General features: G+C 38.6%; 1 protein-coding gene across 11 annotated transcripts in view; it reads left to right on the forward strand.

The window, feature by feature from the left end:
- Positions 1-17,008, forward strand: part of Ten-m (teneurin transmembrane protein Ten-m) — an 856,961-nt gene that overhangs the window by 623,874 nt on the left and 216,079 nt on the right. The gene's annotated exons all lie outside the window — the stretch shown is intronic.

The following is a 17,008-nucleotide window of genomic DNA, read 5'->3' on the forward strand; positions in this document are numbered from 1 at the left end:
GTTGCTGGAGCACTGTGAGACGAAAGAAAGAGAGAAAGAGAGGCGAAGAAAGGGCCGGAAGGGTCGGGAGAGAACGCATCCCGGGTAGGCGCATTTGAAAATGTAATCAGTATAATAGCAAGGTGGTTCTACGAAGCCGTGCAAGCGAGAAACGTCTGACGTCTCGACGCTTCTCTTTATGCGTTGTCGTTCTCTTCTTTTCGTCTAGTCTTTCGCCAATCCGCTTCGCCTCCACCTCTGTTTCTCTGTACGTTTCTCTCTCTTCTCTCTTTCTTTCTCTTTGGCCATATATATCTTTACCTTTCGTCCTCATGGCTCTTTTAGTCGCGGAAAATGTCTCTCTTTGTTCGTCTACTTTAATTTGTTAAAAGCGCGAAAAGCAACACTTGTTCTGAAATATGTAAGTTTCAAACGTGACTTCCTTGAATGCATATATTCCAAATTTTGCGTGGGGAGACAATAACAAATCACTTTTCCGCGGATAATATTCATTCACTAATATAGTATATATAGTATATAAAACACTATTTTAAAAGTATGAAAATATTTTTTTTCTTTCTTTATTCTGCTACGATATAAAATTCGACTGTCAAATATAGTAATTGTCACGCAATGAACGCATTTCGCGTCTCACATACTCTGTTCTTTCTAATATCAATGAATGTATTATTCTTAATTAGAAAAAAGTACTTTAAATTGAATTAATTTCTATAAATAGAATGCGATCAATAATAAGAATTTTTCTATTTATGGAATGTTATTGACTAAGTATATTAGTATTTGTAATTATTTATGGTGCGAATATAAAGTTCTGTATTCGCCATGTAATATTCGCATTTTTTGGATCACTTATTATTACATCACTGAAATCGAATTTCAATAAATATTACGATAAGATTACATTTTACCGATTATTTTGATTTTTATATATATGTATTATAGTGGATAGAATCCTGAAATTATATATGTGCACTTTGAATTACGTTGCATTCTTCTCGAGTTTCTCGAGATACGACACTTTAAAATATTGCATTTTTATTCTTGATTATATTTTAGTTTTTCGTATTGTGCATTACTCATGCCTTTTGGTTGCCATTTATTTATTTATGTACGCTACCTCTTTTATGTTCAGTATGACTATTACATTATTGTCAATAGAGTTCATCTATTTTTGCCAGTTCTTAAACAAGCGACTATACTTTTCAAATGGAAAAAGAAACTTGTATTTTATTGTTTTGCTTTACTGCAAAATATCATGCACGAGCGAGGAAGAGGCTGCATCCCTATCTCGAAAAAATTTTAATTTATAATCCAAATTTAATTTAAGAAACAGAAATTAGTTTGAATTAGATTAGAATGTTTTCGGGGTGTGAGTGCAGAGGGAAAGTCCACGCATGTACTTTGCCAATAAAGTAAGACAATAAAATACATCGTGTTTTACACACACACACATAAGTTAAAAATTTACTTTTCTTTACGTGTAATTTTAATTTCGGATAAAGTATTGCAAACTCATAAAACACTGAAAATATTAATATTTTTGAACATGATATGGGTCGAAGTCAAAATTATTAAAGCTGATAATCGATAATATTATTGACATAAGATATTACATATTACATAAGATGTTATTTTAAGTTTAAAAAGTAATAAATTTTAAAGTGATATAAATCGAAGTCTCAGAAAAACCAGAAGAGTCCGTAACGTGATTCAAAGTGTACGTGATTCGGAGAGAATTGTATTAATTATAATACATATATATATAAAAATTGAAGTGATCGGTGATGTAAGCTTTTCGCAATATTTCAAGTTCCTTTATTAAATATTGATTATCATTCATTATTAGATCCATATATACGTATATAGTACATATTCCACTCGTGCACAAATATTCCGAATTTGCAAAGTTCATATTTGAAAATATCAAAATCAAATTAACTCGACACTCGACTATTATTTATAATAAGATATCTTATTGCCTAAAAATAAAAAACATATCTTACACGTAAATACATAAAATATTGCGTAGTATCGTGTAACTTTATTATCGCGTCTCGGTTCAATGGCGAAAGACCGCGAAGACGAAAAAAAAACATGGATATGCGATGCAAATACAGTGCGCGGAAATTATCGAGTTATCCCCCCATTACGAGTACAGACGCGTTCCTCGACGAATTGTCGCGAAGTTAAACTCGGCCGGCGAGCAAAGTTCTTTATCCGCGAAACTCATGAAACATTAACTTTGCTTTCCACACGGCCGGAACTTTCCATCGCGCGACTTGAATCGGTATTTGTGCCGTCTCTAAACACGCGTTGCAGCGTATCGTTCACGTTTTCATTCGTTCGCCTCGTTCACGATTCGCAATGCGACTATTTTTACTCGTGCCGCAAAAAACTGCGCCGCAATAATTGTAATTAGACATCGTGCACACAGAGAGAGAAAGAGAGAAAACCAATCTATAAATTCCGCGGCTCGTAAAATCACTAAACGCGAGCATTTCATCGAGCCGTAAATATCGAAACGAATTATTATTATTATGCGGTGTTCCAGAAATATTTGTCGTATATTTTGAGAATTTTACGAATTTTGAAAAAAGACGAGAGAGCAAATAATTTTTGCTGCGCGACACAAGAGAGGCAAGAGTATATGTAGGATCTTAGCGCGGACGGCCGTCAAAGTGCGTGATAGAGCTGATAGACATTATCGCGAGCATTGAGGTCGAGTGTCACGAAGACCACTACATTGATCTCGGACGAAACCGGGCCTTGTGACGTGCACGTTCGTATATCCCGAAGCCGAACACACGAACGTCGTGTATGTCTCGCTATGCGGCACGCACACGGTAGCGGTGCCGTGGATTCACGCACACTTTGACACGCACTTAGAGGTCGAAGCGTATACACGCGTGCGCTGACCTACGCGAACGTACCTACCTATACCTATCTATCTATCTATCTATCTATCTATCTGCGCCGAATTCACGCGGGATTATAGGCGTGCGCGCGTGTATTTACACGTGTGTATGTGTGTGTACGTATGTCCGCACTTGTGCGTGTAGGTGGTACGAAATGGTGACCGCGACACGGTATATAGCGACGGCTAAACCCTACTAAAGCTCGTAATGTATAGCCCGGCGCAACCCGTGCTACGCCCTCCGGCCAAACCCTCTCTTCTCTTCCAGCACCCTCCGCTGTCTCCCAAGCCACCCTCTCTGATTTGCCACCCACCCTCTGTCGCCCCTTTCCTTCCCCCTGCCCGCCATTTCTCCTGTCCCTTTCCCGGTCTTTTGGATTCTGATGGCGAGCGCAAACCCGGTAGAGCGTTATCGACCTGCAGAGACGGTTTTAACGAATCGCTGATTAATTAGAGCGGACCATCGCCAGTAACCTCCGACGATCCTTATCGGAGTCGATGCATCTCGGAGACATTTCCTCGATTGCAGACGGTACTTTAAAGGTGTGCGATAGGAAGAAAGAGAGAGAGAGATAGAGAGAGGCATGCTTGAATTTCCGTGCACGCGCCTCATACGTGCAGGTATTGTCAGTGGGCAACCGCATCACGCTCACGGAAAGGAGAATGTGGCGATGTGTCAGCATTTGCGAAAAACGTTTGGACGTTGTAATACCACATCCTCCGAATAGAGTTTATTCAGCAGATTATATAAGTGTTGTCGTATCTAGAAAAAAATCTAGGTCGCTAATAAGAAACTAAATTGAGTGGTAAAGATGCTGCGAAAGATTAATCAGTTTGTCATTGTTAATAATATCGCTTATGCATTGTTGATAAATCAGATCAAATTGTGATCTTATTAAATGTCATCCTGTTAAGAATTTTAATTATCTAAAATCTAAAGTATATAGTAAAAAATTGAAAAATTGAAATTAAACTTTTAAATATTTGTGATATCGTAGATATCGTAAGATTTATAGCATCGCGGATTTAAATTTAAAAAAAATAGAATAGCCAATGGGAATTAGTTTAAAAATATTAAGCCCATATTAGACTCGAAAATTTATTTTGTAAATGTATATAAATCGGCAAATTGCAATTTTTTTATTCAACGTGCGTGTTCCGCGCTTTGGTTTAATATAACATATTCGTTTCGATATAAAGATGCAATTAAATTTAAAAAGCACGATACGAATTTCAATGGTGAAAGGTAAAGTTTTGCATTGAGGGAGATAAAAACTCGCGTGCAGCATGTTGAGTAATTGGAATTCGATACACTGTACATTTCACTGCAGTGATTTGCGACAAACTATTTTTACTCGTACAGAGGACAGGTAGTACAATATAAAATTCGCGTCGGCGTAGATATATGCTTTTCATATTTCCGATAGGCACACGAAATGCACCAATACGATAATATTGAATTTTTCGAATTTTCTGTTTCGGCGCGTTTAAGTGCGCAATAATGGAAATGTACAGCAGCAACAACGAAAGGCGATAGCGCGTTACATCGAGTTGCGCCGTTTGCAATCGATGTTATACGTTTTCTGTCACACTTCCTGCACGCTGCAAAATATGATATTTTCTACGGAAGTAGCAACGCGCAAACGCACATTCTCGTTCAAAAAATGTCCGATTTTTACATGTATTACAAATCGTGTCATTTCCCGCTATTATATAAATCTTTTCTAGTTACTCCTGAAATTTGAATTATCGATGCGAGATCAATAGAAGAGACAGTCGTAAGCTTTGATAAAATATCTTGGTATTTCTTCATATTTCAAGCTCAAACTTAAAAACGTATGCATTTTACCTTGAAAAAGATCATTTGTGAACATTTTATGATGACAGTTATCTCTGCAGGATTAATTATTAGCATTAAATTAAATTAAAATTTTAAAAATATAAAGAAAAACCTAGAAGAAAGATTCTAAACTTTTTATATTAGGCATGTTAATATTTGAAGACTTGATCCCCTGTTAGCAATAAAGTCGACGTTCTTGCATCTTTTATAGAAATTCTCAATTTTTCATAAGATACTTTCGTTTCACTTTGGGATTACCCTGAAGGCGATAAGATCCGATGAGATTTTCACCTTGATCCGTGCGCCAGAAACGCTGCGACAAAATAACAAATAATTTAAATCATTGTTTTTAGATCACAAATCAATCTAAATATACGGAATGAGGAGGAAAAAGCAAGCATTTTCGAATAACACACAGGCTGCGGTCATTGCTCTTCAACCTATCGTATCCTGTTTTCTTAAACCTAAATTTATTGTTTGCTTGCCGCTCCTCATTCGGCCCTTTCCTGTCTCTCGGGGGAGTTTAATAAATCTCTGTCGTGTTTTGCAACGAGCGGGAAAACGAGGAGGTTCCTTCCTCGTTGTTAGGCGTCACTTCCGGCGTGGCTCACCCTTGGAGTCCCTGTGCGGTCAAATTTTCCGAGGGGAAGCCTTCGGCGGAATCGGAGCAATAATTTCTCTTTCTCTCTCTCTCTCCAATGATGGGTGTGTGTGTGTATAATAAAAAATTTGTTAAAATCTCTCTCTTAATTTTTTATTTAATATGTCGTTAATAATAACGTTTAAAAGGGTGAAAAACGATTATAAATTTAACTTGCACGATTTATTAAAAACAATTTTTTTATATTTAATTGAAAATTTTATAATATATAATTTATTACAACAATATTACTTAATTCGCCTAATCAATATATTTATTGAAAAGATATTGTAATATTGCACAGTATCGATAAAAATTATTTTAAAATAAGCAAAGAAGTTAGTGATTAAAATGGAATTTTTTTACACACACATACACTCACATATTTTTATTAAAGCAATCGATATTAAGCTGCAAGCAAGAGACATTTAAATATATCGAAACATTATAAATTAATATTAACAGTTATTAATAACCGTGAAAAAACATACATTAATCTATTCTAGTCTAATTTAAATCTCCGGTACAACATTATTCTCGATTATAGTAGTTGTGTTATCGATACGTACAGGTCGTAAACGCGGAACAATCAAATTCATGTCCCATACGCAGCAATTAGAACGGCTTTAGTGTCTCGTACGTTAGTGCTCAGTCTCGGTCGCGCAATTTCGGTCGGCAATAAAATGAAAAAAACGTCGACGGGCGAGAAAACAAGACGGATAATCTCCCTCGATTTACTCCGCGAAACGCGCGGTTCACTGATATAGCTCCATACCCACAATAGCCAGTCGGTATTATACGTTCAGGCCAACCGCCCTGATACCATTTCACCTCACGCACTCATTGCGAAATTTAGTATTGCCATAAAATTCGCCGCGAAAGGGAGAGGAATCGGGAGGGGGTGCACTTGCGCGTCGATGAGCCAAAAGGGATAGGGGAAAGAGACGTGGAGAGAACCCTCTCTCCACCCGGTCAGAGCGCGAAGGCGACGGGATACAGAGAAAGAGATAGAGGGATGAAACGCGCGCGTGTCACGACGGCAGGTCTATTTTCAGTTGATGCTCGAACGCCATCCCTAAAACAATATCCCGGAGCTAGAGCGAGTTCGCGGCAGGATGGACCGACGACGAGGACGAGGTTGAAAAAGGAGGATGGTTAAAAGAGAGGAGCCACAGGCGAGAGCTCGGCGTCGCGGTCACTTTATTTTAACATCGAGCGACGATAAAACACGCTCTGAAACGTCGACGCGAGAGAAAGAGGGAGGTGAAAGTTTTCACAAAGCCTTATCCGAGGGGGGTCTTTCTCGGCGAAAAGCTGGTTTTACGTCGCGTTTCGAACCGGATGCCGGAATATCAGTCGCCGATGATATCAGTCGCTCTGCACATTTTTGCCGCGGAGAGACGTCTGAGAATATCTCCGTGCTCATTTGAAATCTGATATAACGAGGTTAAACGCGAGACGCTCGCGCATCGGAGGTACTTTAACCCGGTTATTCTGGACGTTGTTGAAAACTTCGCGTCGAGCTTATACTCTTGCGAGAGAAAGAGAGAGACGATGGAACGAGGAAGTGAGCGCTCGGGGATAGTTTATTATTTCTCAAGAAAATACGAGGGACAAGTGGAACGGACGTAAAATCGTCGAATGATTACGCGAAAAACAAGTGTCTTCGCGGCAAAGTAAAAGCGCGGGGGTTCAAAAGTTTCAAAGTAAACACGTCGGTCCTAAAAAGATACGAGAGAAAGAGAGAGATAAAATTACTTCGATACCGGGCTAAAGATCTCTTCATAACGTTGCGGAAGTTATTATAGAAAACACAGCCGTCGGGCGTTTGTCGCAAATTAAGGAAGAGTGCGCCGCTTCGCGGACGAGGATTTAAGTGGCGCAACTATAATCAATTATAGCGGAGAACGTATTGAATTGATATAAGGGGGCGCGTAATGGCGGAAGTCGGGATCGCTAACTCGCTGATTTTACTTTCACGAGGTGTTAATCAGGCGGCCAGAAAAAGGTGTTTCGTGGGCGCACGGACGAGAGGAGGGGAAATTTGTTGCGGATTTGCATATTCATGGTGCGCGTACACGTACTTACCCGTCGTGAAAACATTTACCTTGGATGGTCTTTATTATTCCTGGCTGTTACGAAGGCTTCGAATTCAAGACTTTGTTGTTTCCACGTGAATAAGTTTGTCACGCCCGCGGCCCTTATTATCGTTCAAATAGAGCTAAAGCTCTCAGAAAGTTATCTTTTCTTTCTATACTGCAATAACCTATATATGTATATGTATAATGCATTATAACATGTTTCGCATTTTTTGATTTTTTTCTCTCTTTCTCTGAAACTATGTAAACATTTTTTTCAACAATATTCGTTATATTACTATGCGAGAAAATCTTTAACATAACATATTATCTGCCAATTATTTTCACAATTAAAACCATAATGTATGAAAATATACTAAAAAAATTCGTGTCTTAAAATACATTTTCATAATAAACTGACGAATCGATGTTATTGATAAAAGTGGGTATTAAAAGTTTCCTCCATTAATGAATGGCTCGAACTACAGCGTTTCAAGCGATGATTTAAAGTCGTCTGAAAGTGAGTGAAGGATGTGAACCGATGATAACTTTATCGAATTTATTCAATCGAAAACTCCTTCCAGTACCGGAACACAGATTCTTCTTTTCAAAAATTTTAATTTAATTTACTTGAAAAGATATTTTTATTATAATCCTTTCACCTTTTTAATTATATTTGTTACATTATTCTGCATTACATTGACATTATCAGAATAAACAATTTAATTATTAGAAGAGAAAATAATAAATTATAATGCATTCGAATAATCTGTACCTAGGAAAAAAGAAAAACATTGTTGCATAATGCGTATTAAAGTATTGTGGAAAGTATTTGCTCCACAAATATACAAACTTCTTACTAAACATTCTATAACTTCAGAAGCTATTTATAGTACTTGCTTCCGTGCCAACAAAACACTAACCGTTCATGTGCTATAAGTATTCAAGCAAAGTTCGCGGCAGGTGTATAAACAAACGGAAGCCAAGAGTTCAGAATATTACGTGTTACGATTACTTAAGCGAGTATTTCAAAGCCGTTACTACTTTTGCAACTTAAGTGCCTCAATCTCTAGTTTGCGATTGCGAGTTGTGAAGGGAATCGATTTGGTCCATAGACCGGTAGAGAAATCGAAAGAACCGACGTAAAACAGAAAGGGGTTGAGGGAAAAGAGAGAGAGAAAGAGAAAAGAAAAGATGCAAGAAAAAAGAGAGAAAGAAAGAGAAAGAGAGAAATTGTATGGGGTCTGCGGGGGGCGCTTCCTCGGTTCGTTAGTGACTTTATAATAATGAGAACTCGGGCGGTAGTGCGCGAAAGGTGAACTGGAAAAATGGAATCACCTCTAATCACTGGCCTTCGTTGCCGCGAACAAAGCCACAAGAGGAGAGCATCCGTTCGACGATCGTCGGGGAAAAAGATCTCGCGCGACTCGCGATGGTCCGAGGAACGTGGAAGCAGGAAAATTGAGCCGATAGAACATAAAGAAAACTCATCGCGAGATGCTAACGGATTTTTTCATTTTTTCTTTTTTTTTTTTAAATAAAATTTTGTACCGCGACCTCGCAATCGCGTCTTCGTGGATCGATCGAAACGAGCAAGGGCATTTCATCAGCAACGGCGTATAACTTTATTCGCGATTACGGAATATGTGAAAATTCAAAGCGAATGACGTAATAGGGGCGAATAATCGACGTTTATTCCATGATTTTAAAACGGACCTTTATACACATTTGGGATAAATAGTTTTAATTAGCCAATGTTCTCGTTTAGCCTCTCGGACGCACGCGGCCAACATTACCCCGGCAATGCTGGTATGGAAATATTTGCGCGTACGTGTCGATCCCTTTTTTAATTCCGCGCGTTATTGTATACTCGGCTGTATTCATCGCGTAAATTGTTTGGTCGAACGCGGAGAAATAATAACGGTAATGACTGCGAAATTAAAGCCACGTACCGTCGAGATAAAAACGATTCGGCCGTGTGTTCCCTTCCTCCCGCTACCGTCGCGCGTTTTTTCATTTTACACCGATGATCGCAATGTACTCTCCTCTCGCCCTGTTTTTTTTCTCTCACCTTTTTTTTCGCAATTCGCCCGTTAACACTTTCGCGTCTACTATTGACGGCATCCGGCGCACTTTGACGATCGTTAACGGAGAGACACTGAACGCGATATTGAATCGGCGGTGCTCGATGAATAGATTGGAAATGGGGCAAAATAACCTAGGGCAAGAGAGAGATAGTGAACGAAACGAGCTAGGAAGTATAGTTAATAGTTCATTTTCCCTCGAATGATCACCGTTTCATCAACTCTGAATAAAGCTCTTACTTTTCTCGAATGCGCGAAAAAGAATACTTATATAAATCTATTCACGACCAAGTTTATATAACCGGACGTAAAAATCGGATAGTAAAATATAGCTTAATATTTATTTGAAAAATATAATCTTTGACAAACATATTTCCTTCGTATTTAATACGTTACTTTTTGCTATTATTTCCAGAACGTGGACATATATAATACGGAAGTAAATGAAATTTGTTACATATCGCTTTCGCGAATAGTTTACATTCTCGCGTTACCGCGGTACGCGGGCGCACGATTACAGGCCCCGTGATAAGCTCGATTACAATGTAACACGCGCGGAAGCGGTCACTGCCTAACATCGCAAAACATTTGCTCCCGAGATATAATAATATTGCGTCGCAATGATTGCATTTGTCGGGTATGGAGTTTGCCGCGTGTCCGCATCGTTCAACAATGCGTTTAGCCTATTTGCGAAATATCAATGTTACCTCCGCGCTGCAACGGTGCGCGTATTGACCGTGCATACCGACAAATCGGCGCGAGATTAATTCGCGTGGCATGGCGAGAAACATGGAAAACATCTGAACCACAAAGCGTTAAACCCCGACGCATTTTGCAAGAGAAAATGAAGACGATTATATGTATAATAGGGACGGATATATAATATATATCTTTCTCCCTGCTCTTTTTCTACCATCCCCATTTTATATATAATTTTACACATATACACACACATATATATATAAAGAGAGAGTGAAAGAGATGAGCACCACGACGGCGTTTGACGGTATCGCCGAGGGATCGAAACACGACGGACGTAATACACATCGATACGAGAAAACGAATCCTGCGACGCGACAGATGGGGGGAATGCGCGTAAAAATCCGGAGAATTCCCGAGGAACCCACAATCTAACTATAACTTCAGCGACGCAGTTTTCGAAGGACCGCGGCAAGTGCAGCCGAGCGAAAGAGAGAGAGAGAAAGAGAGAAAGAGGGAGATGAAGGAAGATGGGAGCGAGAAGGCGATACATTCGGGGGACGAGATATACAGCCTACCATCGGCGCGATGCATAAATAACGATATCGGTGTTTTCACAAGCACACACGCTACCAAGCGTGTACAAGGGAGGTTACTCTACCGTGGCACCGGCCCGCGGTATATAACTCACCCCGTCGAGAGTCGTGCACACTGAATAGAGTCAACGGGGATCGATACCTATCGGCCTGTACGTAGACACACGCTTCCTCGCTCTTTCTCTCTCTCGATTCTCTCGCGTTTGCACTCGTAGTCGCAGCTTAGTAATCTCACTTGCGATAAATGCGTCGACATAAACTTTGATTCTCCTTTCCGGGAAGATATCTCTAAAGCTTATCCTTTATTTAATTCCAAATGGAATCCATCTTGACAAAATCTTATCTTGTCTTACACTTGCTAAAGTATTGCTAACTGACAAGAATATATATATACATATACATGTATATATGTATACTTGCTAAAGATATAATATAGAAAATCTTAATAAATGATTATCTTCCATAACATTTCCATCAAAAGATAAATTGCAATTTTCCATAATTTTGCAATATTTTATATATATGTTAATGGCACACAAGCTATCATAAAGTTATAAGATTTTATTGTTTGATTCGATTATATCTGTTTCGCCGTTTGCGATAGATCCAATAGCGAACTTTTAGCTGCGTGAACAAAAGACAATTACCACTGACAGAGAAACGTGATCAGATAGAATAGAGAACTAAGGACGGAGTGCTAAATAACGTACCGATAAAAGAGCTATTAATAATGTGACGCGATCAAAGAGATTGAATGTATTGGCGGATGAGCGCGCGGAGCGCGCTGCAATTCGATTCAATCTTCCTCGTAATTAGACAAACGGCTGCTAATGCAAAAGATATTTCAATCGTTATCGCGGCTTAAAGCGATTTTTAAGCGAATTAAAAATCGATACTGCCGTGGTATGGCTAAAATGCGATCGCGCGTGACACTGCGCAACGCTCTATACGCGCCTAGTTTCGGTCGGACGAGCTTTTCCGGAACATTTAGGGGTTCGAGTGATATATCGGAGGATAAATACAGCGCGTTCCGTGGTACCGAAATACGCCCCGTGCGCTGCTTTACCCCCGAGATCACGCGACACCAAATAATGACCGACTCTGCAACCCCGGATTAGCAAATCCCGCGTGGAATTAGGTACGCTCTGCAGAGGGTTTCCAACTCGTAGCTTCGCGATCTTTGTGTGGCCTTTTGGACGCCCGGAATAGATCGATCGTCGCAACAGTATCATTCGATAATCCGTATCATTAGAAGAGAGAGAGGGAGAGAAAGTTTTTATTTAACTTTTTTTTTTAAATCAATAAGAAAATAGTTTAAGGACAATTTCAACACGTGAGAAATCTCGACATTTTTATAATTTAATATGAAAGTTGGAATCTCTTTCAAAAACGCTGATAACTATTGTGACGCGTTTTTATTATGACAATATGAATAAACAAAATTTGATGCAACATTGTAGAATATGTCAGAAGTGGTTTTACGAGAGAAAAAATTGTGTGACAAATTTTGTACATACAGAGAACTAGATTTTCTGTGCGAAAATTGTGTTTAGGCAGCTTTATTTATTCATGTGATAGTATTTTTCATTTTATTGCAAGAGTAATTTTTAAAAAAGAAATATTATTTTATCGTTACATAAAATATTCGAATTTCTTCTCTGAGTGTCCATATATAATCTTTCTTAATGTAGCGAGCAATTTATTTTTATAGTATCAAACAAATTCTATTTTTAAGTGTTTACATATTTTATAATTTCTAATATATATAAAAAATTAAAAATCTATATATCTGCTTTATCTATATTTTTTCTATTTTATGAAACATTAAGATATTAAAATCATTTGATCCAGAATTATTATTTTTATATCAATGTGTCAAAGAATGTTAAAGAAAGGTATATTAAGCTATCTAAGCCAAATCATCAAAACACAATAAATTATATATAGAATTAATTTGCTAATTTTTTGCTATTTTTTGCTGTAAAAAATAATCTTTTTGCTCAAACCATTAAAAAGTTACGAAGGGCTAGATAGCTTAATATTAAGCTATTTAGCCATTATAAAAAATAGCATATGCATAAGTCAGAAAAAAAAATTAATAATACTAAAATTTTTTGCTATTTATTTGCTACTATTTACTGCCCAAAATATTTTTTTTGCTCCAGCTTTTAAGAAAATACCAATAACAAAACGCGGCGCTCAAGAGTAAAGTGCATTAAAAAAATTAGTTGCTCGCATTATTATAGGATCAAAATATTCCCTGAATTATTTGCTCTCAAGATATTTAGGTTCCGAATTTTTTGCTGGCAAAATAAGTTTAAAAAATTAATGTTTTACTTGTATAATGAATAAAACATAAATTTTCAAATTTATTTTGCGAGCAAAAAATTCAGGACTTGCATATCTTGAGAGCAAATAATTCAGGGAATATTTTGATGCTATAATAATGCGAGCAACTAATTTTTTTAATGCACTTTACTCTTGAGCGCCGCGTTTTGTTATTGGTATTTTCTTAAAAGCTGTGGAGCAAAAGAAATATTTTGGGCAGTAAATAGTAGCAAATAAATAGCAAAAAATTTTAGTATTATTAATTTTTTTCTCTGACTTATGCATATGCTATTTTTTATAATGGCTAGATAGCTTAATATTAAGCCCTTCGTAACTTTTTAATGGTTTGAGCAAAAAAATTATTTTTTACAGCAAAAAATAGCAAAAAATTAGCAAATTAATTCCATATATAATTTTATTGTGTTTTGATGATTTGGCTTAGATAGCTTAATATACCTGTTTAAGAATTATCTCGTATAAATTTATAGCGAGATTTTACATATTATTACAGTTATATTTTTGTATTTACAACTACCATCATTAACAATTAATTGAAACATAAAAATTTCACTTTATCGGCTTTGCGTTATTACATAATAACTAGTAGTTTTCTATATATGGAATATTTACAAGAAAACCAATAGTTTGCTATTCCCTGAAATTGAGAGAACATGAAATTTCCTGCTTAATATGCCCGACAAGTTTCCCGTGTGTCGCGCGGATGACGCACATTTTAATTATTTACGAGAATCGACAGATGCGAGCGGCGATTTACTCACGCGCGATTTGTTCCGCTCCACGACGAAAACGTCCAGCGCCTATACCAATCCGACGCGCGTTCTCTCGTATCGTCGGAACGAGGGAGGGGTAAGATGGAGCTGCTCTCATCAACAGCGCAGCAAGTTCATAAATAATGCAGACCCTATATAGGCGTTAACCCCCGCTAGCAACAACTCCATCTGCGTTCTCCGATGGACGCCTAGCGCTGGATAACTTCGACACTCTGTCGCGCGAAATCTTTATAATCCATTAAATTAGCCCTCTCGCTTTGAAATTTTTATCTAGGCAGAATCGTTTCTAAATAGGTCGTCGATCAATGAATCCTGAATTAAAGACTATTAAAGCCGCCGCAAAAATCGATCTATATACATATTGCGATGAAAGCATCGCTCATGAATCAATCAATCATAGTTTATTATTCATTCGTTCTTATCCGGCGTCAGTTTTAGAACAATTCACAAATTCTATTTGACGTGATTTGAGCGTAATTAATGAACGATAAATCAATCCTGGAAATAACTCCACCAAGATTCGCAACTATACTGTATTGAAAATTTATATTGTTTTGCCATCGCTATCCTTCGCGTTATTAAACTCAATGTTTTATTCGTTGAATTATAATACATTTCGCACAGCGAGATTCTGAATTAATATATTGGATTTTTCAAACACATATCAGATGATATAATCTCGCTCGACAGGGTAATATCGATTCTTTAACGGAAGAGAAAATGCATTCACACTCTTCTCCGGCTACAATATTGTAGAAAGAAATATAAATGTGGTGATGTAATACTTACATTGTTCAAATACGTTCTCTTTACGACCTCTTTCTTCCGTCAAAATGGAAAAATATCTTAATAGAGTCGTTGCATTCACCTCGTTTACTACGCATAGAAACACGCTAAAGGAATAGAAGTGAAAATCGCACTCGTTCAAGAGTCGCAAATATTACGCGAAGCGTCTCGAAAGGAATTCATGCGAGGAATCTAAAGAACGAGACGCGCTTACTGAAGAACGCGATATTCCCGGGGGATATGTCATCGTTCGCGGGCTGCAAAAGAAGAGACGAGGTAACGACAAGATTATAGGGTGAATGGTTCCGGTCGGGGGAGAAAATGCTAGACCAACTCGCGGAAGCGACCGAGCCAGCCGCGTATCGAGCAGTACGAAGCCTCCCTGCTTATAACCTCCGTTATATATCCCTGCCTCTATTAATTCGTTATCACTCGCCGACCGCACGAAAGGTATCTGATCATTTTCACGGGTCACCGACAAATTACAAAAACAGAAACGCCATAATAATATGCGTTTTGAAGTTTGCGTTTATAAATAATAAATAAAATGCAAGTCGCTAAAGAGAAGATGAAAATTGCCGTGACACAGTTCACACACTAAAATAAATCTAAATATTTACCGCGAATTCGAAATGCAGTATCGTGAAATATTCGTAATAATATAGATGACGAGAAGAAGGCGCGTCACGATTAGTCACATTTCCGCTCATTTTAATTTAGGATTTATTTTATAAATAGGCGCCCTTGCGACATATCGTAGCGACGCGAGCGCGCTATTCGAAGCGAGATAATGACTATGAAACGTACAATACGAAGGAAAGTGCTCGCTCACTCGTCGCGAGATAGAACGAACAGAGTGCATATACTGTTTGCGTCGGTGACGGTAACGGCGCGGAGCAAGCACCCCGGCGATGAAATATGAACGGCGGTGCTCTCGCGGCACAGATGGCTGAATTTGAGGTCGCTGCTTCCTGCAGCAATAATGCCGTCAGATCGATAGGCCGCGGCTATAGATACAAGCGGAATAGCGCGCGGATAACCCCTTTTCGAATTCATTTCTTCCGCGGCACGTCTCCCGCCGAGACCTGGACTCCTCTCTCTCTCTCTCTCTCTCTCTCTCTCTCTCTCTCTCTCTCTCTCTCTCTCTCTCTCTCTCTCTCTCTCTCTCTCTCTCTCTCTCTCTCTCTCTCTCCCTCCCTCCCTCCCTCTTTTTCTCCCTTTCTCGCTTTCAACCCTCTTCTTCCCATCCTTCGTCGTCGGCCGCGTTTCCATTCCCCGCCGCGTCTCCGTCATCCCTCTCACGATCTAACCCCCTTCGACTCCCCGTCTCTCTTTCTTCTCCGCTCGCTCGGGGTAGAGCAGCCTTCGTTCGTACTCGTCTCCTTATCGATCCGCCTACCGTCTAGCTTACGGCGTGTGTGCTCCAGAGCGCACCTTGTACCGGAAGTGAAAAGGGGCGGGATCGTGGCACCGGTCGTGCTTGGCACGACGACGAGTCCGCCGACGTGCCCCTGTCGATCGTGACTCGAACCAACTCAAACTCTGTGTCGCAATATCGGGGATATCATATCGATCGCTTTCGCGTTTTCAGATTAAATGCTGTGAATTAATCTGCGAATTGTGCGATCTTCTTAGAAGAAAGAAATTAAATTGCTTTTCGCGACGCAATGCGAGAAATGCGTAATAATTTTCATTACAATTTAGTTTTGTTACAAAATTTTATGACGAAACATTTACATATCTATGTCAATTGTGTTTTGCTCAAATATTGTTAGCCACGCGATGACGTAAAATCACGTTCTTGATTCAAACATTTTGATTTTAAAATTGAAAAAAACATTAATCTCCAATTAATTAAAATATAAAACATACTTATTATTAGAGTTTACGTAAAATAAATTCATCGTTAAAATATTAGAAAAATACGTGATTTGATTTTCCGCTCACGTTTCGCTCAAAATCCAAACGATAATTTTACATTATTCGCGTTTCCATCTTTTCGATTTTCTTGAAAACTTCGAACGCTATCCCGATGTAACCCCTCGTGAATTAGATACGAACAGACGCTAAATGGACCAGCAGAAATGTGCACAACGGGGAGATGAGACCGAAACTTGATTAGTCTGCGAATGCGGGAACGTCTGCACTTAGACAACCACACGCATGCATCGCTAGAGACGAATAGAGACAACCTGCGACAGACCACACATGTTTGAGGGAAATTACCTCACAACTTTGATATATGTGTGTGT

This window comes from Prenolepis imparis, unplaced genomic scaffold, assembly GCF_030444845.1.
Source record: "Prenolepis imparis isolate NDT839.2.m4 unplaced genomic scaffold, iyPreImpa1.0 SCAF_4, whole genome shotgun sequence".
NCBI classification, from domain to species: domain Eukaryota; kingdom Metazoa; phylum Arthropoda; class Insecta; order Hymenoptera; family Formicidae; genus Prenolepis; species Prenolepis imparis.